The following is a 21,243-nucleotide window of genomic DNA, read 5'->3' as shown; positions in this document are numbered from 1 at the left end:
CCCGTGGCAGCAGAAAAGTTGCAATCAAATCTTAAGGCTTTATTCCTCCATAAAGATAGCTGCGCTACGTTTTGACCTAATGGCAAGTCTTTTTCAAGCACAATTGTTCCACAATTCCATCCTGAGTAAAATGAGTACTCGGCTTGCTGTGCGGATAAAGGATGTGATGATGTGATGTCACCCTAGGAGTCAGTCATGACAAGGTGCTTGCACCAGGGGACTTTACCTTTACCTCTTAAAAATGTTCTGCCATTCTTTCCGTAAGACAACAAGTTTACAGCCAGAATAACCTTAGCTACTGACCGTCTGTCCAGGCACTTTATTATCCAGACAGGAGGCTCTGGGGTATATTCTCACAGCTCACACATTTTAGCTGCTTTCAACCATCACAACTTAGCCATGCCCGAGCTTTCACCATCCTCGCATACTCGCTGCTTATTCTACTACCATGGCAACGCAACAGCTATTGTGCTAAGCCCCATTTTTTATGCCCAAATAGAGACATTGGGCCTGTGGGGCACAATGTGCTCTCCCATTCATCCAACAAATGCACATGTTCTGCCCTGCATGGCCACTGTGATCAGCTGATTTAAGTGACAGCCCATTTCAGTCCATACCAGGCACAGAACCATACATTGTGTAGTGGTTGTGCCTGGTATTGCAGCTCAGTCCTATTCATATGAATGGGACTGAGCCGACCTCAGGCCATGTGACTAATATAAGTGACATCACAGGTCTGAGAAGAGGCCATGGTGCTTTAGTGAGCATTGCAGCCTATTCAATGGGCTGATCATTGGGGATCCTGAACAGTGGATCCTGCTGATCAACTTTTGATGACCTATCTTGAGGCTAGGTCATCAATAATGTATTCCTAGAAAACCCCATAAGAGCAAGGGGCTCTATCAGTTAAAGGGGTTGTCTCGCGAAAGCAAGTGGGTCTATACACTTCTGTATGGCCATATTAATGCACTTTGTAATATACATCGTGCATTAAATATGAGCCATACAGAAGTTATTCACTTACCTGCTCCGTTGCTAGCGTCCCCGTTGCCATGGTTCCGTCTAACTTCGGTGTCTTCTTGCTTTTTTAGATGCGCTTGCGCAGATGGATCTTCTCCCTTCGGCTGGTCTTGGAAGCATTGGCGTTTTGGCTCCGCCCCTTGTACGCGTCATCGCGTAGCTCCGCCCCCGTCACGTGCCGATTCCAGCCAATCAGGAGGCTGGAACCGGCACACGTCATGGGGCGGAGCTTCGCGATGATGCGTACAAGGGGGCGGAGCCAAAACGCCGATGCTTCCAAGACCAGCCGAAGGGAGAAGATCCATCTGTGCAAGCGCATCTAAAAAAGCAAGAAGACACCGACGTTAGACGGAACCATGGCAACGGGGACGCTAGCAACGGAGCAGGTAAGTGAATAACTCCTGTATGGCTCATATTTAATGCACGATGTATATTACAAAGTGCATTAATATGGCCATACAGAAGTGTATAACCCCACTTGCTGCCGCGAGACAACCCCTTTAAGTATGTATAATTTCAAAATAACCTAAAGCACAGATTTTTACTTTTCTTTAGCGGACCTTCAGGTAACATAAATGTTAGTGCCCTTTATTACCTCTGCTTTTCAAACTAACCATTAAGCCTTTTGCCAGAGTTATTATCAAATCAAGATAGATAAATATAGTTAAAAGAGTCTTTTTTTAAATCTGGTTTACAAAATGACCACCCAAACATTTAGAAAATTCTAATGTGACTTCAGGTTATTAATAAGTAAATCTCACTTTTTGCATGCAGCTGTTGATAATTGATGGATCTTGATACTAATAATTATATAAGTATCATTAGTCTCTTTAATTATATAATCATTGTAATGTATTTTAACCACACTCATATTAAAAAAACAAAGAAGAAATGGCTAGCAAAGCTGAATAGTAATCTAGAAGTTACAAAGCTATGCCCGTTTTATCTCATTCATGTTTTTGCAAATCATAGTAAACTAACTTTTTATGCACATTAGCCGGCAATTGATAGTCTGCTTATACTGGATAAATTATTCTCATTTTTACACAGATTGTGAAAACCTGCAATTTGACTATTAACATTAAATCACAAGAATTGTATATTACAGTCTATAATTTCGTTGTAAGTATCTTACAAATATTGTGGTTTATTATGACATATATGTCTGTGATACTATAACTGCTATCTGAGATGCTATTTTAGAAATTGCAAAATAAATTGACAGATTTCCATTAGGTAAAAGATTTGACTTTAACAATCACAATTCAAGTATACATATCCTTTCAGCTTTCAAGATAAAGGTTCATGTGACACAAAACATTGTGCTTAGATTCTTAAATCAATGCATAACGTTCAAATTATTTCATTGAACTGGTTCTTTGAAAAGAAAGCCATTGATTTTAATATGCTTGAAGCAATCAATTACTCCCTGTCCGCATTATTCTAAACTGTAATGAAAACTAAACTATGTTGTCCTGAAATCTAAATGTGAGGATGATCATAAACCAGAATTTAAACTCCATGGATTATTCATATCAGCCCATTTAGATTTGCTATTTCCATTATGAGTACATTTGCCATGAGCATTTAATGGACATCTAAAAGGGAATTCATTAAAACAAGAGCTGTTGGCAGCACTTATGGGCTTCAGACTGCTTTATGCCTTTCTTTACTAGCATAGTATTATAAAAGTGATTTATTGTGTTCATCCTCTCAGTAGTTTGCATAAAAGTCTGAAAGATATAACAAAGAGTACTGTCATAATGAAATTAAATATTTTTGTACTTTTTATACAGAGTTTTCTGTTATTCTACAGTAGGTTATCTAAAATGGTTAATTAAGCTGCCAAATGATACCAAGTAGCTTTTTGTACTCAATCCTAAATTTATGTTATGATAGTACAGTAATCACCATAAACACCCTCAAATAAATTAAATATATGTGTAAAATTAAGGCATGCTTTAATACACAATTACTGTTGTACTATATAAATGAAAGATACATGAATATTAAACAACAGAATAAGCAATGAAAGGTTATTTACAGTATATCTTAGAAATTAATAAACACTGCATATTTATGTATTGAATTTTATATATTTTCTACTACATCTGTGGATATGTGTTCTGGAGTCATAAGTTAAATAATAATAGAACTCTGTTCTCAATAATTGGAAATTTAGACATTGTGATGTAAAATAAAGACAAGTTAAAGAGCCTCAGTAAGCAAGTTTTGCGCCATAAACTATTATAAACATCTTGCAGTGCTCCTGACCCTCGGCAGGGCATGTTTTTGGGCTATGCATGCTCACAGGCTAGTCCCCGCTGTTCTCTCACAAAGGATACATTCTTTGAAGCAATAAATAGTCCACTCGCTCCAAAGCTCACTCCATGTAGCCCGCCAAATTCAAATTAGCAGTGCTGATCCCCACCCATCTTCAATGATTGTCAGATTGCTAAGCTCTGACATGGCCAGCAGGCCTGGTGCAAATCTCAAGCAGGCGCTGCTAAACCCTCTTTACTGAGCAGACACAATAATGATGTCTTAAATTAGGCCTAATACTATCAGAGCAGGCGCTGCAGAGAGGAGGAGTGACTGATTTTCTGGATGACTGACAAGCACACTGCAGAATAATTACAGGGGGATATGGGTGAGTACACACAAAATAAATACATTGGTGGACTCCTTGTTCATTAATTAATTGCAAGGTTTGTGCAGATTAGGGGGGTAAACCTTGATGACAGATTCACTTTAGGGCTCATTGACACAAGCACTGTGGGTGCGCAGTATTGCCACATGCAAAGATCGCAGCTATATTGCACTAAAGATCACGTGAATAGGTTAATTCCAGCACTCACCAGGTGCGTGGTGTGTGCTTTCCAGCTCCCATAGGAGCACGTTTAACATTCTTTCATGTGAACTCTTCTATAGGAAACCATTTGTTCCTATAGAAGCGTTTATTGTGAACAGCTATACTACGTGCCCACAGCGCTTGTGTAAACAAGCCCTGAAGGAAAGAGTGATTGCAATAGAACAATCTTTAAGGTACTTACAAATGTAGTCTTTTTTGGGTTAAAAAAATAAAACGTCAGAAAAAAATTGTATGTGTTTTTCGGTTGATACCATGAATGAAAAAAAACTGAAAAATTCAAAAAAATGCCACTATTGTAGAGCTTATCACATTTTAATTAGAGATGAGCGAGCATACTTGCTAAGGGCAATTGCTCAAGCGAGCATTGCCCTTAGCGAGTACCTGCCCGCTCAAGAAAAAAGGTTCGGGTGCCGGTGCGGGGGAGCGGTGAGTTGCGGCAGTCAGCAGGGGGGAGTGGGGGGGGGGGGGAGAAGGGGAGAGAGAGATCTCCCCTCTGTTCCTCCGTTCCTCCCCGCTCTCCCCCGCAGCTCCCTGCCCGCCGCCGGCACCCGAACCTTTTCTCTCGAGCGGGCAGGTACTCCATAAGGGCAATGCTCGCTCGAGCAATTGCCCTTAGTGAGTATGCTCACTCATCACTAATTTTAATATTAACACAAACATCTGGACATAGGGTTTTTGCTGTAAAAAATTCCACTTTGTCAAATTGCCAAAAATGTGTCATTTTTGCAGTTAAGTTTGTGGGAAAGACTTATGAAACTGTCTAAACAAAAACTGTCTTCATTTTCCCAAAGCAACCAATCACAGCTCAGCTTTAATTCATCATAACGCTCTTGAAAAATGAAAGCTGCTCTGTGATCGATTGCTTCATGGAACAATGGCAGTTTTTCTTTTAAACAGTTTTCATAAAGCTGTTCCTATTTGTGAAATGAGCCTTAACCCTTTCCAATCCACTGTCTGACGTCTAAAGACATTCTGATTGAAGGCTGTATAGCTCTGATGTCGTAATACGTGCGGCAGGGTATTCTTATTGTATATTACTGGCCGCTATGCTGTTGGGGGCCTCTCCAGCATGCCCCATACTGCAGTACTGGCTCTAGCCAGCAGATGGTGCTGTTGTATAATGGCAGAAAGAAAAAAACCCCTAGGAAACACTGAATCCAAAATTGGATTGCAAAGGGTTAAGGCCCCTTTACACTGAATGATTATTTATATTCTCCAGATTCTTGCTGGATCATGGGAATGTGAACAATACTTGTTCAGTGCAAATTCCTGCATGATCTGAATGACAAGTGATAATTTGTTTGTCATTTGGATCGTACAGGCATTAAAATTAAATGACGATCGGCCTATGTAAATAAGCAGTCATTCGTCTATGAACAACTGACTGTTTACTGTGATCCACGATGCGCTCTGCCTCCATTCACTGAACACTCATTGCTCCTGTGTAAAAGCAGGGGAGTGGTTATCATACGGATTGCGCGCTCCAGGCCAGGCCTCAGTGCACAGGTTGTGACATATAGTAGTGTACATACAATGCACTGAGCCCTTGTCAGTGCATTGGGTTCAGTGGAAAGCAAGAGCTGTGTGGGGAAAAGCTGTCTGCAGAATACAACGGCTTCCCTTCACAGAGCCTGGAGACATATAAGCATATTAGCGGAATGGAAGAGGGTAAGATATAAAACATTGGGGTGGTGAAATATAGGGGGAACAGGACTCAAGAAAATAACATCTACATAATAGAGACACTTTTTGATTAACTGATATATGCAATCAGTTGTGTGTGCAATCAGTTGTGTCTGCAGTGAAGAAACATCTGGATGGAGCGGCCTCTACTGTTATACAGCTAAGTGAAGATGGGTTTCACAGCCCTGTATATCAGAAGAGGGGTTTTGTAAACAAAATGCACAGAATAAGCTAATAAAACCTATTGCAAATATGCTCAGAATCGCATATTCTGTACATTTAAAAAAGTGAACTCTTTAAAGGGGTTGTCCCGCGCCGAAACGGGTTTTTTTTTTTCAATAGCCCCCCCGTTCGGCGCGAGACAAACCCGATGCAGGGATAAAAAAAAAAAACGGGTAGTACTTACCCGAATCCCCGCGCTCCGGTGACTTCTTACTTACCTTGTGAAGATGGCCGCCGGGATCTTCACCCTCGGTGGACCGCAGGTCTTCTGTGCGGTCCATTGCCGATTCCAGCCTCCTGATTGGCTGGAATCGGCACACGTGACGGGGCGGAGCTACGAGGAGCCGCTCTCTGGCACGAGCGGCCCCATTCAGAAGGGAGAAGACCGGACTGCTCAAGCGCGTCTAATCGGGCGATTAGACGCTGAAGATTAGACGGCACCATGGAGACGGGGACGCCAGCAACGGAACAGGTAAGTGAATAACTTCTGTATGGCTCATATTTAATGCACAATGTACATTACAAAGTGCATTAATATGGCCATACAGAAGTGTATACCCCCACTTGCTTTCGCGGGACAACCCCTTTAAGGGTTTTTTTTCTTAAAAAAACCCTTCTTAAAAATTTTTATTTGGTTAGATAAAAGATTGATTCAAATGGTACCATGCCATATTTTCTGATGCCATATTCCATTTAAATAATAGAGTTTAAATCTGTCCTGGTCAAGTGATGGTTATAGAGCTGCTGGAATGATTATCACTGGTGTTAACTTTAGGGGATGCAGGGGATGCGGTTGCTCCCAGGAGCCTTAGGGGCCCATAAGGCCTCCCTTCTCCATATAGGGAGCCCAGTACTATGAATAAAGCATTATAGTTGGGAGCCCTGTTACAGGTTTTGCATTGGGGCCCAGAAGCTTCAAGTTACACCTCTGCTGATTATAGTTTCAGTTAGCAGAGCATTATTGAAAGTCAACAATGAACATTCCTACTGTACCTTCACTGACATATTGACAGGAAGTAGAGATCTTGAAAATTAAGGAATTGATACAGATGGTATTTTAGAAAAATTTGCAATGTTTTATTATTTTAATCTAGTGGCTGAAGTTATAATACCCATTTAACTTAAGACTTTGATTAAAAATAAATAAATGACTAGGTCATCAGCCCTATTCTCATTTGCAAAAGGAAAGACTAGAAGCAATGGGATGAAACTGAAAGGGAGGAGACATAAATCAGATATTAGAAAAACTTTCTGACAGTGAGGACATAAAGGGCGTGGTAGGGGGGTGTTCTGTTTGCTTTGTTGATTTTTTTCCTTTAGTAACTACATTTTCCTAAAAATTAGTAGTGATTAGTAGGACGTCAGACGCCAGGAGCAGCGCGCCGAGGCAGAGGAACGAGCAGGGGGCTGAAGAGCAGAAGGGGACATCGGAGCAGCGCAGGAGCCGATACCGGCGGCCGGAGGCTACAGGAGTCCGAGGAAGAGCCGGCAGGAGGAGTGCAGAAGCAGATCGGAGCAGGTCCCAGCAGGTCCCAGAACAACAGCAGCAGGGCAGAGTGAGCGGCCGCCAGGAGAGCAGGTGATGTCACTGTGGAGGAGCTGCAACAGGAGCCGATAAGTATTTTCTGTGTGTGTGAATCTAAGTGTTTGTCTTCTGTGTATCTAGTGTGTCCTAGTTGTATTTTCTGTGTACCTAGTGTAAGTGTGTGTGTCTGTGGGTCTAAGTGTTTGTGAGGAGGGGGAAAAATAAAAAATAAAAAAAATAAAATTTTTTGTTGTGTAAGCGGTTGAGCAGAGGGTAAGCGTCAGTGTGTGAGCGGTTGCATGCAAGTGTCAGTGTGTGAGCGGTTGCGTGCAAGCGTCAGTGTGTGAGCGGTTGCGTGCAAGCGTCAGTGTGTGAGCGGTTGCGCAGAGGGGGCAGCGTGTGAGCGGTTGCGCAGAGGGGGCAGCGAGTGAGGAGTTGAGCGTGAGAGTCAGTGTGTGAGCGGTTGCGTGCGAGCGTCAGTGTGTGAGCGGTTGCGTGCAAGCGTCAGTGTGTGAGCGGTTGCGCAGAGGGGGCAGCGTGTGAGCGGTTGCGCAGAGGGGGCAGCGAGTGAGGAGTTGAGCGTGAGAGTCAGTGTGTGAGCGGTTGCGTGCGAGCGTCAGTGTGTGAGCGGTTGCGCAGAGGGGGCAGCGTGTGAGCGGTTGCGCAGAGGGGGCAGCGAGTGAGGAGTTGAGCGTGAGAGTCAGTGTGTGAGCGGTTGCGTGCGAGCGTCAGTGTGTGAGCGGTTGCGCAGAGGGGGCAGCGTGTGAGCGGTTGCGCAGAGGGGGCAGCGAGTGAGGAGTTGAGCGTGAGAGTCAGTGTGTGAGCGGTTGCGTGCGAGCGTCAGTGTGTGAGCGGTTGCGTGCAAGCGTCAGTGTGTGAGCGGTTGCGCAGAGGGGGCAGCGTGTGAACGGTTGCGCAGAGGGGGCAGCGAGTGAGGAGTTGGGCGTGAGAGTCAGTGTGTGAGCAGTTGCGTGCGAGCGTCAGTGTGTGAGCGGTTGCGTGCGAGCGTCAGTGTGTGAGCGGTTGCGTGCGAGCGTCAGTGTGTGAGCGGTTGCGTGCGAGCATCAGTGTGTGAGCGGTTGCGTGCGAGCGTCAGTATGTGAGCGGTTGCGTGCGAGCGTCAGTGTGAGCGGTTGCGTGCAAGCGTCAGTGTGTGAGCGGTTGCGTGCAAGCATCAGTGTGTGAGTGGTTGCGTGCAAGCGTCAGTGTGTGAGCGGTTGCGTGCAAGCGTCAGTGTGTGAGCGGCTGCGCGAGAGTCAGTGTGTGAGCGGTTGCGTGCGAGTCAGTGTGTGAGTGGTTGCGTGCGAGTCAGTGTGTGAGCGGATGCGTGCGAGCGTCAGTGTGTGAGCGGTTGCGCAGAGGCGGCAGCGTGTGAGTGGTTGCGCGTGAGCGTCAGTGTGTGAGCGGTTGCGCAGAGGCGGCAGCCTGTGAGCGGAGTGTGAACAAGTCCATCTTCACTACTACCACAAGTAAATTGTGGATCCCCATTAGGATGAGCTCCATGCCTGGCAATGTCATCCAGTGTGCTACTTGTGCAATGTATGCGGTCCTTGATCAGCCGATCGAGGGTGCATACTGTTGCGCAAGATGCGTGCACATCACACATTTAGAAGCCCAAATCCTGGATCTAAATAGGCAACTGGCGACACTGAGAGCCATTGACATCATGGAAAGGAGTTTGGTGCTCACTGAGCAGGCACTCGCTGGGGTAGAGGCGGGGGCGGATGGTAGTACGGAAGAGCAGGGGGAGCAGGCAAGAAGCTGGGTGACAGAAAGAAGGAGGGATAGAGGGAAGAGAACCAGGGAGGCTAGTCCTGAATTGGCACAACCCAACAAGTTTGCAAAGTTGGCAGATGAGGGGGATGCCATTACAGAGCCAGCACCGCTGCAGCACGACATGCCCTCTGAACGCCAGGGGGATGACTGCTCCAGTGAGAAGGGGACGGGGAGCGTAGGGCAGGCTAGACAGGTCGTAGTGGGGGGGACTCAATTATAAGGGAGACAGATAGGGCAATCTGCCATAAAGACCGGGATCGTCGAACGGTGTGTTGTCTTCCTGGCGCTCGAGTTCGACACATCGCGGATCGGATTGACAGATTACTGGGAGGGGCTGGTGAGGATCCAGCGGTCATGGTGCACGTTGGCCCCAATGAACAAATTAGAGGTCAATGGAGGGCCCTCAAAAATGATTTCAGAGACCTAGGGTCCAAGCTTAGGGTGAGGACCTCCAGGGTAGTTTTCTCGGAAATACTACCTGCACCTAAGGCCACACTAGAAAGGCAGCAGGATCTTAGGGAGGTGAACAAGTGGCTCTGGAGTTGGTGTAAGAAGGAGGGATTTGGGTTCCTGGAGAACTGGGCTGATTTTGCTGTCGGCTACAGGCTCTATCGTAGGGATGGGCTGCATCTTAATTGGGAGGGTGCAGCTGTGCTAAGGGAAAAGATGGCTAGAAGGCTGGAGGAGTGTTTAAACTAGGGACCGGGGGGGAGGGCAAAAAGAGAAATAGTGGGGTAGTCAGTGTAGCTAGCGACCAGGGTCAAAGAAATGGGAATGGGGTCGAGCAGGGGGGGGGGGGGGGGGGGTTAGTGCAGTTAGAACTGTGAGGTCAGCCATTAGCACATATAGCAACAAAACGAATTTAAAGAACAAAAATAACAATATCAATTGTATGACCACAAATGCACGAAGTCTGATTGGTAAAGTGGGTGGGCTTTAAGCGAGAATGACTGATGGAAGTTATGATATAGTTGGAATAACGGAAACATGGCTTGATGATAAGTGCGATTGGACGGCGAATTTACAGGGGTACAATCTCTTCAGAAGAGACTGAAGGAACCAGAAAGGGGGAGGGGTATGTCTGTACGTCAAATCGAACTTAAATCCGAGACTACGGGAAGATATAGGTGTAGGAGACGAACAGGTGGAATCTCTGTGGGTAGAAATAAAGGGAGAAAAAAAATAACAAAATCTTGATAGGGGTTTTCTAAAGACCACCAAAAGTAGCAGAAGAAATTGAAAACTTACCATTAAGGCAGATAGAAGAGGTGTCAAACCGCAACGAAGTAATTATAATGGGGGACTTTAATTATCCAGATAATATGGGAGAATGAGACCTGCAAATCTCACAGGGGTGATAAGTTTTTGAGAGTAATTAAAGATAATTATCTGAACCAACTGGTGCAGGAACCAACAAGAGGGAGGGCCACTCTGGACCTAGTACTAACTAACAAACCGGACCGAATAAAGGGGGTACAGGTTGAGGGGCACTTGGGGAACAGTGACAACGATATAATCAACTTCCAGCTGTCATTCAATAGGAAGCCTTATCAGGGAGCGACAAAAAAACTAAACTTTAGTAAAGCAAAATTTGATCAGCTTAGAAGTACTATCGGTAACATTAAATGGGACAACATCCTCAAAAATATCAGTACAGAGGACAAATGGGAAAAGTTCAAAAGGATCCAGATCACCTCATGTGAGCAGTTCATTCCCTTTAAAAATAAAAGAATCTCAACTAAAAGGAAACCAATGTGGCTCGACAAAACGGTAAAAGGGGCAATAAACAAAAAAAAAGAAAGCGTTCAAACTATTAAAGCAACAAGGCAGCGAAGAAGCGCTAAAGTCATACAGGGAAAAAAATAAAATATGCAAAGATAGGATCAAAATTGCCACTTGGAGGCGGAAAGACTGATCGCCAAAGAGAGCAATAACAACCCGAAACTATTTTTCAACTATATTAACAGCAAAAGGATTTGCAGGGAGAGCACTGGCCCTTTAACAAATAATGCGGGGGAAATCATTGAAGATGATGGAGGGAAGGCAAATCTATTAAAGTTTCTTTTCAAGTGTATTCACAAACGAAAAGAAAATACCACACGAGATACAGGGGAATAAAATAAACCCCTCGCAAAATATGTCATACCTAACGCAAGAGGAAGTGCGGAACCGATTAAAGAAGATTAAAATCGATAAATCGCCAGGCCCAGATAGAATACACCCAAGGGTACTAAGGGAACTAAGTGATGAGATAGCTAGGCCGCTATACCTAATATTTCCAGACACTATTAAAACCGGTGTTGTACCATTGGATTGGCGAATTGCCAACGTGGTTCCAATTTACAAAAAGGGGACCAAAAGTGAGCCTGGTAACTACTTCCCGGTAAGTCTCACTTCAGTAACGGGAAAAATTTTCGAGAGGATTCTGAGAGACGCCATCAATGAGCACCTCAAGGAGAATGAGGGAATAACTCCTCACCAGCATGGATTCATGAAGGGTCGCTCATGTCAGACAAATCTGATCAGTTTCTACGATGAAGAAAGCTCTAGGCTGGACCTGGGAGAATCTATTGATCTCGTATATCTGGACTTCTCTAAAGCATTTGACACCGTGCTGCATAATAGGCTAATATACATAATGAGACCGCTCGGATTTGGTGAAAACTTGTGTAATTGGGTAAAAATTGGCTCAATGATAGACAGCAGAGGGTGGTAATAAATGGCTCATACTCTGATTGGGCCACCGACGCTAGCGGGGTGCCACAGGGTTCAGTATTGGGCCCCATTCTGTTCAATATATTTATCAGCGACCTGATAGAGGGGCTGCACAGCAAAATTTCAATATTTGCAGATGACACAAAATTATACAATATAATAAATACAACGGAGCACAATTTGCTGCTACAAACGGACCTAGATAAGCTGGGGGCTTGGGCAGAAAAATGGCAAATGAAGTTCAATGTTGATAAATGTAAGGTTATGCACATGGGCAGCAAAAATGGATGTTACCAATATACACTTAATGGGGCACTGCTAGGGAAAAGTGATATGGAAAAAGACCTGGGGGTACTAGTGGATTGTAGACTAAACTGAAGTAACTAATGCCAATCAGCTGCTGCAAAGGCAAATAAAGTTTTGGGATGCATTAAAAGAGGCATAGGGGCGAAGGACGAGAACATTATCCTTCCATTATATAAGGCACTTGTCAGGCCCCACATGGAATACTGTGTACAGTTCTGGTCACCGGTGCTGAGGAAAGATGTTACAGTATTGGAAGGGGTTCAAAGAAGAGCGACTAAGCTAGTACATGGAATGACGAGACTAGAATACCCAGAGAGGCTATCAAAATTGGGACTATGTACTCTAGAAAAAAGAAGGTTAAGGGGCGACAAAATAACCATGTATAAGTACATGAGGGGATGAGGGGACAATACACGGATCTCTCCCAGGATCTGTTAATACCCAGGACTACGACGGTAACGAGAGGGCATCTGCTTCGATTAGAAGAATGCAGGTTTCATCACCAACATAGAAAATGGTTCTTTACTGTTAGTGCAGTTAGACTGTGAAACTCTCTGCCTGAGGACGTAGTGATGGCAAAATCCATAGAGAAGTTTAAAAGAGGACTTCATGTCTTTCTGGAGAGGAAGGATATTATAGGCTATAAATCTAAGGTTATTTGTTAATCCGGGTATACAGGCAGGTAGGAACTATTAGGGGTTGATCCAGGGAACAGTCTGATTGCCATTAGGGAGTCGGGAAGGAATTTTTTTCCCCAAAAGGGCTAATTGGCTTCTGCTCTTGGGGTTTTTTGCCTTCCTCTGGATCAACAAAACAGGAGGCTAAACAGGCTGGACTAGATAGACATTGTCTTCAGTCAGCCTTACGAACTATGTTACTATGTTACCTTGGTTTAAGATGATAATCCGTCGGAAAACAATTGGTGAAATCCGAAACCCATGAAAACCGAGGTAATTATTTCCATATAAATCGCTTACATGTAATGGGAGTTGTGTGCAGCCTGCACACCTCTATCATATAATGTATGACTTTTATAACCCCATGACTCTGCTACAGATCAATCACACTTCATAACACTGGGTAACCTACAGCACAACCTAACCCGCTGTATTCCATATTGCCTCTGACTGGCTGGAACTTCTTCAAACTTTCACTTTGTGAGACTCTGGGATTTGTAGTCTTAATGGACGCCAAGTGTCTTTTCAGAACACTAATATAAACTACAACTCCCAGAGACCCACACAATTGAAAGTTCCAGCCAATCAGCGGCATTATAGAATACAGCAGGTTAGGTTGTTCTTTAGATTGTCCAGTGTGTTTGATCAGTAGCGGAGTCATGGAGTTATAAAAGTCATACATCATTTTATATTAGAGCGACATAAGCAGTGCATTCTTGAAGCATACTTTATAAAAATGGCTGAGAAGAAGAAATGCTATCAATATTCAAATGAATACTTGAAATACGGATTTATTCCTTCTCCTCCAAACGGACAGCTTCCCTTGTGCCTTGTGCATGAAAAGGCATTTTGGAATGAAGCTATGAAGCCTTCGAGACTGAGTGATTACATTGCAAAAATGCATTCAGACAAAGTGGGTAAGCCCATTTAATCTTTCCAAGGTTTAAAGTCAAAGTTTGAGAACCGCAGCACTGTAAGCAAAATCTGCTTTCAATGCTAACAAAGGCCTTCTAGCTTCCTATAAAGTCTCTTTATTAATAGCGCAGTGTGATAAATCCCATACTATTCTGGATACACTTGTGTTACCCGCAGTTAAAAATATTGTCAGTATTATGCTGGGGCCTGACACGTGTGCCATGGTGAAATCGATTCCTTTGAGTAATGACACTTTCAAGAAGAATTGACGAGGTGGCTGCTGATGTGGAAGAAATGCTTTTGGACATGTTAAAGAACACAGAACTTGTAATGCAAATTGACGAGTAAACAGTTGGAGACAATGAAGCCTTGCTGCTAGCTTATGTTCGTTTCCTTATTCGGAATGAAGAGGTAGTGGAAGAACTGTTGTTTACCAGACATTTAACCACCAACACGAAATGCCCCTCTACATACAAAGGAGTGAAAGAATTTTTCCAAGAAAAAAACATCCCTTCAACAAATGTACTTGCCCATTTAAAATCTGCTACACCTGGCATAACGGCAGTCCACTGTGTGATCCATCAGCAGCACCTTGTTGCTAAACATTTATGTGAGAGATTGCATGATTCTCTGCGCTATCTAATAAATGCTGTTAACAAGATAAAAGTGCACTCTATGAACGAACATCTTTTCCGCAAGCTCTGTCAAGACCACGACGAAGAATTCAAACGTCTACTCTTACACACCAAAGTGAGGTGGCTGCCAAGAGGAAAGTGCTTATGACGCTTTTACGAACTTTTTGACACAGCAGTCAAGTTTCTTCGGCCGATTGACCCAAGCCTTTGGGATGCAATTGAACTATGACATCTTGATGTTGCCTATCTCGCAGACATATTTGACAAACTCAACGAGGTCAACACAAACCTACAAGGAGACAAAATGAATTTAATTAAGACTAAAGGTATAATCTCTTCCTACATTGCCAAACTGGACCTACACACCAATAACCTGAGTCAACGTGAGCTTTGTCAGTTTCTGAGTCTTCAAGAAATTGCACGCGAAAATGAAGACAAACTTCAAGATGCAGACTTAGATGTTTTTGGTTTTGTTTACATCTCAAACGAGCCAAAGAAGACATGCAAACTAGGTTTCATGATCTATGTACCCTTGAAATACTAACATGGGTACTCAATCCATTTTCAGCAAACGCAGGAGAATTTCATCCCAGATTACAAGAGCAGTTGATTGACTTGAAGCACGCTAGCAAAGCCCAAGCACATCATTTTGCTTCGGGACGGCGCATGCGCGGGACACGTCACCGACGTCATCCTGCGCATCCACCAGGCCGAAGAAAGAAGATCCGGCCGCGACGCTGAGAAGATGACGCGGCAGCGAAGGAAGTATCCGGAGCGTGCGAGAGGTAAGTTTATTCTGATTTATTCTTATTTTCAGCGCTCATGTCCGCGGGGCAGGAGGGACCCGCTACGGATTCTCCATGGAGAATCCGTAGCGGGCCTGATTTTCCCCGTGGACATGAGGCCTAACTATACCTGCCACTGAAGGTGTTAAACGAGGAAAATTGGGTTTTACGTTGTGGTTTTTTTTGCCTTCATCTGGATCAACACTGGAAAATAGGCTAAACTGGATGGATATATTTCTTTTTCTAGCCTTACAAACTATATTACTATTTTAATACTATATCTATACCACCTAAATAACAGTTTAACCCCTCCATGTTGGCCATATATCTATATACGTCCTAACTGCACATACCCTATGCAGTTGGAAGGCATTGTATATAGATGTTCACAGTATGTGCTATGTATGGAGTGGGCTCAGGAGCTGAGCCCCCTACATACACAGCGGGTATGCCAACACCTACCAACAGCTGCGATCAGAGATCATTTTGATCATGGCTGTTAACCCTTTAAATGCTGTCAATTCTGACAGCAGTATTTAAATGTCTCAATCGATTGGGATTTAAGTGTCCTTAATGCCCCCAGCGATTAAATTTTGTCTGAGCTGTCATGGATGTTTGCCCATGAAAACCACTTGTCACCTGTTCTCATTTTAGGATATGCAATTATTACTAATGGGTATGGTTCACAGAAATTGGAGGAGAAAATACCAATTCCCTTTTGAGATTTAATTTGCCTTTTAAGAAAAGTAGTGGCTGCAGAGGAAAGAGTCAGTGTAGGAGTTTGAAATTGGATAATAAATAAGCAGGCTTGTAAATATTTATAGAAATCTGTTCTCTGTAGTGCATAATGAAGAGAAATATCTGAAAAGCTATGAAAAGTGTTTTCCTGAAACAAGTCCTCTACATGAGTTATGCCTGCCTAATCCAGGTGTTTAGGGAAATATCGGGAATCATGATCTCAAAAGAGCGGCATACAATGCCTTGCAAAAGTATTCACCTCTCTCATGTTTTTCCTTTTTTGTTACATTACAGCCTGGAATTAAAATGGACTGTAATTTGGATTTTATGTAATGGACCTGACAACATAATCCAAATTGTTACAGTGGAATGGAAAAACATTGCTTAAAAATACAAGATATAGAGCAAAAATACTTTAAAGACAAAAATACATAAATAAAAACTGAAATGTTCTCAGTGCATATGTATTTACCCTGTTTGCTATGATATCCTTTATAAGGTCTTAACTTCACAAGTCACATCATTAGTTAAATAAAGTTACCCCTGTGTGGGATCAAAGTGTCACATGATGTCCCCATAAATACATTCCGAAAGGCCTGTGATTCTGCAAAACCACTAAGCAAGCAACATGAAGACCAAGAAACAGGTCAGAAACAAAGTTGTGATGAAGTATGGATGAGAATTGAGTTATATTAAAATATCCCACATTTTGAACATCCCATGCAGCATCATTAAATCCATTGTAACACTATGGAAAGAATCTGGCACAACTCACAGAATGGGCAAGGAAAGCATGAATTAGAGACTCAACAAAAATACCAAACGATAGCTCTGAAGGAGCACCAAATATTCACAGTGGAAGTAAAGCAAGTGTAGGCAGCGTCAATGTTGCAAAAATATTACAAAGGACAAATCTTTATTCCTGAACGGTCAATGGTCAGCGACGTTTCGAGTCCTACATGGAGTCCTTATCAAGTCTTTACATCCTTACATTTGGCGTGCATTGGATGTCGTTCCGCCATGTGTGGGTTTTCTGCTGAGTGCTGCTGACAAATTTCGCTTTTGTAAATATTCACAGTGGAGATAGAAGTATCTGTACTTAGGACCACAAAAAGCCGTACACCCATTGAAGATTTACAGGGAAAGTAGCCAGATTAAAAAGCCACTGCCTAAATAAAAACATAAGAAAACACTTTTGTGATCCACCAAATAATTTATGGCAAACTACGAAACATATGAAAGAAGGTTCTCTAGTCAGATTACACTTTAAAGCAGGACTATTTGGCTATTATGCGAAACGCTATGTGTGGTGCAAACGTAATACTTCCTATCACCCCAAAAACACCATTCCCACAGTAAAGCATGGTGGTGGCAGCATCACGCTGTGGGGATGCTTTTCATCGGCAGGGACTGGAAAACTAGTCAGGATTGATGAAAAGATGAAGGAATTGGTGCTATTTTGCCTGAAAGAATAGTATGGGAGAAGTCTTCTACAGAAATACTGTACATGAGTGGGTGGAGGTCTTATAATTTCAGAAAGGATTTCCAATATTAAAACATAAATTAGAGGGGATAGTAGACATTCCTGTCTTGTGCCATTGCCTATGAATAAGAGTTTAGAAGAGCATGTGCATAAATGAATGTGGCCCCATGATTAGCACTGCTGGGGTCCTATCTTCAAATCCCATCAAGGATAATATCTGCATGGACTTTAAAAAACTCCATATTGATATTTCTCTTGGATAGATTTGAACAAGAATAATAAACACAAAGAGAACATAAAACATCTATCCAGATGTTGCCCTGGTCAGATTTAGGAGGGGGGAGGGGTGAGAAGGGGAGAAGGTAAGGAGGGAGGAGGAAAAGAGGAAGGGGCAGAGGGGGAGAGGAGGGGAGGAGAAAAGGAGGAGAGGAGAAGCAAAAAAAATCAACACAAAAGTAACATACAAACTACATGCAGATGTTTTTCTTAGTCAGATGTGATCCTAAAATCCCAGCGCTACTAGACAACAGTGGTAGCCACTGAGCAACCAAGCTTCTTCTTTCTTCCTTCTCCTGATATTTCCTTCTCATAAGGAGTAAGAGAAGGAAAATAAGGACAATAAACTATTCTTAGTCTCCTTCATCTCCTACTTCTTCTCCCCATCCTCCTTCTACATCTTCATCTCCTACTTCTCCACCTTTTCTCTTCCTTCTTCTCCTTTGGGGAAGAGGAAGAAGCGCAGAAAGAAGAAGAAGGAGGAGAAGGAAGAAGAAAAAGCATGGCAGCTCAGTCATTAGCACTGTTGTCTAATACTACTAGGTTTCTAGGTTCAAGTCTGACCATGGACTGTGTATGTTCTCTTTGTTTTTCTCCTGTAGATGGTGGCTCCATTGTCAGTACTGCTGAAGTTTTAGGTTCAAATCTGTACAAGGGCAACATCTGGATGGAGGTTTTAAATTCTCTCTGTCGTTATTGTTCGTGTTCTCCCCAGAACCGCCTCCACTACACCACTTTAGGGACCTTCTAAAAGGCAAATTAGTGCACCTGAAGCCATCCACGTGATATCTGCGCAAACATGGAAAATGCTGCGATTTTTCCTCCGCGAGCGGAAAATTGCAATTGATTTCCACTCATGCAGAGGAAAAAGTGATTTTCAATAGCATGTTAATGGCCAGTATTTGCTGCGAAATCTTGAGGCGGACGCCTGCTCCGGATTCCGCAATGCAAATCTGCCCATGTGCAGGCGGCCTTAGTCAGGGTTATTTAACTTTGGTGTTCTAATTAAAATTTTAGAGAAATTAATTTTTGCATATGTATTTTCTTCAGTTTTGAGAAGTGATAATTACCTGTAGTTAGCAACCTGGAAGAGGTATTTGCTTTGTTTAGTAATAGTGGCTATCATGGCTTGGAACATTTCTTTATGGAGCATTTTGTGTTTGCAAAAACGGATTTTTTTTTTCTGTGAGTGGTCCATATGTCCTTTCTGTACTTGTGATATCTGCTTTTCAGCTACACAAAAAAAAATAAACAGGCCTAATTAATTTTTTTATGCATCAATGAATCCATTTTCTTGCATCACCAATGATTTCAGTGAGCGAGTCTCGTGAGTCACATGAAGACCATGTGATCATGTGAATAAACTAATGTGTGAATTTGCACATTGACTATTATGGGTTTGTGTGCTGTCAGAGGCTAGACTATTGTAGACTCAGATAGGACATGACCTGAAAATATGCTTAATAAGATCTTTTAGACAATTTCTGTTAACATGATTGATAACTAATGTGCTAACTAGCAAAAGTGTAAATAATTTTAATTACTAAAAAAAATGTTCTTGTGCTGAAAAATGCCTCCAAAGTGCTGACCACTCAGAGTCTCTCTAACTTGCTGTTCACTGCCTGTCAAGTTAAATCTGTCTCTAGTAACAGAGAGACCAAGATGTAACACAATAAGTAGATGTGGATGTTGTTTCATGTTGCGTATAGAGGTAAGGAACACTGACACTATGAGCCCCGGTGCAAACAGTGTATATGGGCCCCATACCCCTTGCAATCACCATGTAATGGTCAAAGAATATTTCTATACAGTGACAGTGATTGCAATGCAGTTACCTACAGTGATCATAGGTAACATCCTTTCTGACTGGAGTTGCCCACTTTCCTTCTTTCTCTCTATCTTGATCTAGACAAACATCAAAACATCTTCCACCTACAACTCATCTCTGCACACTCTCTCCATTCTCAATGCCCTTTACTGCAACAGTGTGTCCTCTGTGACTGCATCAATTAGTAATGTGCCATCCATGGCCTGAGAATGGGATAGCAGAGACTCAATTTTCCTACTTAGAAATAGTGGCTCCTCTCTGCTCAAATACGTAATAGTGCCCTCTATGTAACCCGACTCATCTGCCTGTCTTCTGCTTTCAGCACAGTATGTAGGGGAGGAGTCAGGTTATGGTGGTGTCCATGGTGTTTGGCAGTAGCTTGTAAGTACAGAAGATTTAGCAGCTGCTGATGGCCTAGTGGAGTCTGCCAGTGGGTGGGTCTACTTGGCTCCAGGCCCCCTTCTCATTCTGGGCTCTTGTGAAGCTGAACTGACTACACATGTGGATGTCCACCCTTTCATAGCAGTCCATGAGTGGGAAGAGGAAGCTGCATCAGTAGGGATAGAGACTCACAGACTTGGCTGCAGCTTATAGTAAGTGAGTACTGAAAATCTGATAAGGTGAATAATCAATTCTATAGTTAAGGGCTTGCAGTTGGGCACTTGTACTTCCTTATGATAGGTTTATTTTTATTTATTGCTCCAAGAAGAACCTCAATAGCACTGGACAGGTACACAAGGTTTGATTCACTTATCTCTATTTAATGTTGACATTTTTAATATTATTTAATTTAACGCTCGATTAATTCCAGGGCATTGTACAAATAAAAAAGGGAGATTTAAGTACATTACATTGAAAAAAACAAGTACAATACATATGAATTTAATGAGTGACAGATTGATACAGATGATGAGAGATCCATGCTTGTCAATCTGTAAGAGAAGAAGTAAGGAGCCAATAGGTGATAACAGAAGATGCTCATATGGTACTGTCTTAGTAGCAGGGTTATAAAGGCTGTAGGCTTTCCTGAAGAGATTGACTTTCATGCTGTCTTTCAATGTTTTGAAGGTAGAAAAGAGCTTAATCGTTTGAGTAGTGAGATCCTGGGTATGACTGACACATGGCAAGAATCTTGGAAACAGTTGTGCAAGAAGCAGACAAGAGAAGAGCAAAGAAGGTCCTGCAATGATGTTTACAGTAGGCACACAGTATACACACAAAATTAGAAGTGCAGCCAATCGCATTATGGAGAAAATTGCAATATCATCGACACTCGGTTCTCATAGAAATAAATATGGAAACAAAAATGAAATGAGTTTTATTAACTATATAAAAAAAGGTAATAGGATGTGCAGCTAATTGCCTGTTTCCTATACAGAATTCATCCAGGGAGTGATGACTTCAGAGCGCAACCTGCTAATCGCTTATATAATGCTTTTCTAAAATCAGTATACCAAAGCATTATTGCCTGTCAGCAAAAAACTGACAGGCAATCTATTAGGGTGGATTCACACGAGCGTGTGCGTATAAGTACATAGGTGCGCACCCATGTACGCGCAAAAACACGTGCGTATGAAGGTTCATGCATTGCCTTCAATGGAGCCGCGGTTGCTGCCGGTGGCTCCATTGAAGGCAATGGTCTGCCCAGCACCCCTTTAAATATAAGCTCTTCCCTGAAAAACATCCCTTGCAGTGTAAAAAATAAATAAATAAATAAATAAATAAAAATATATATACTTACCTGCCCGCTGCTATCATGTCCTCCATGGAGATGAAGAACACATCTG

The sequence above is a fragment of the Eleutherodactylus coqui genome, chromosome 2 (assembly GCF_035609145.1).
Source record: "Eleutherodactylus coqui strain aEleCoq1 chromosome 2, aEleCoq1.hap1, whole genome shotgun sequence".
Classification (NCBI taxonomy): Eukaryota; Metazoa; Chordata; class Amphibia; order Anura; family Eleutherodactylidae; genus Eleutherodactylus; species Eleutherodactylus coqui.
The sequence above is the reverse complement of the archived record's forward strand: the minus strand, read 5'-3'. Positions refer to the sequence as shown.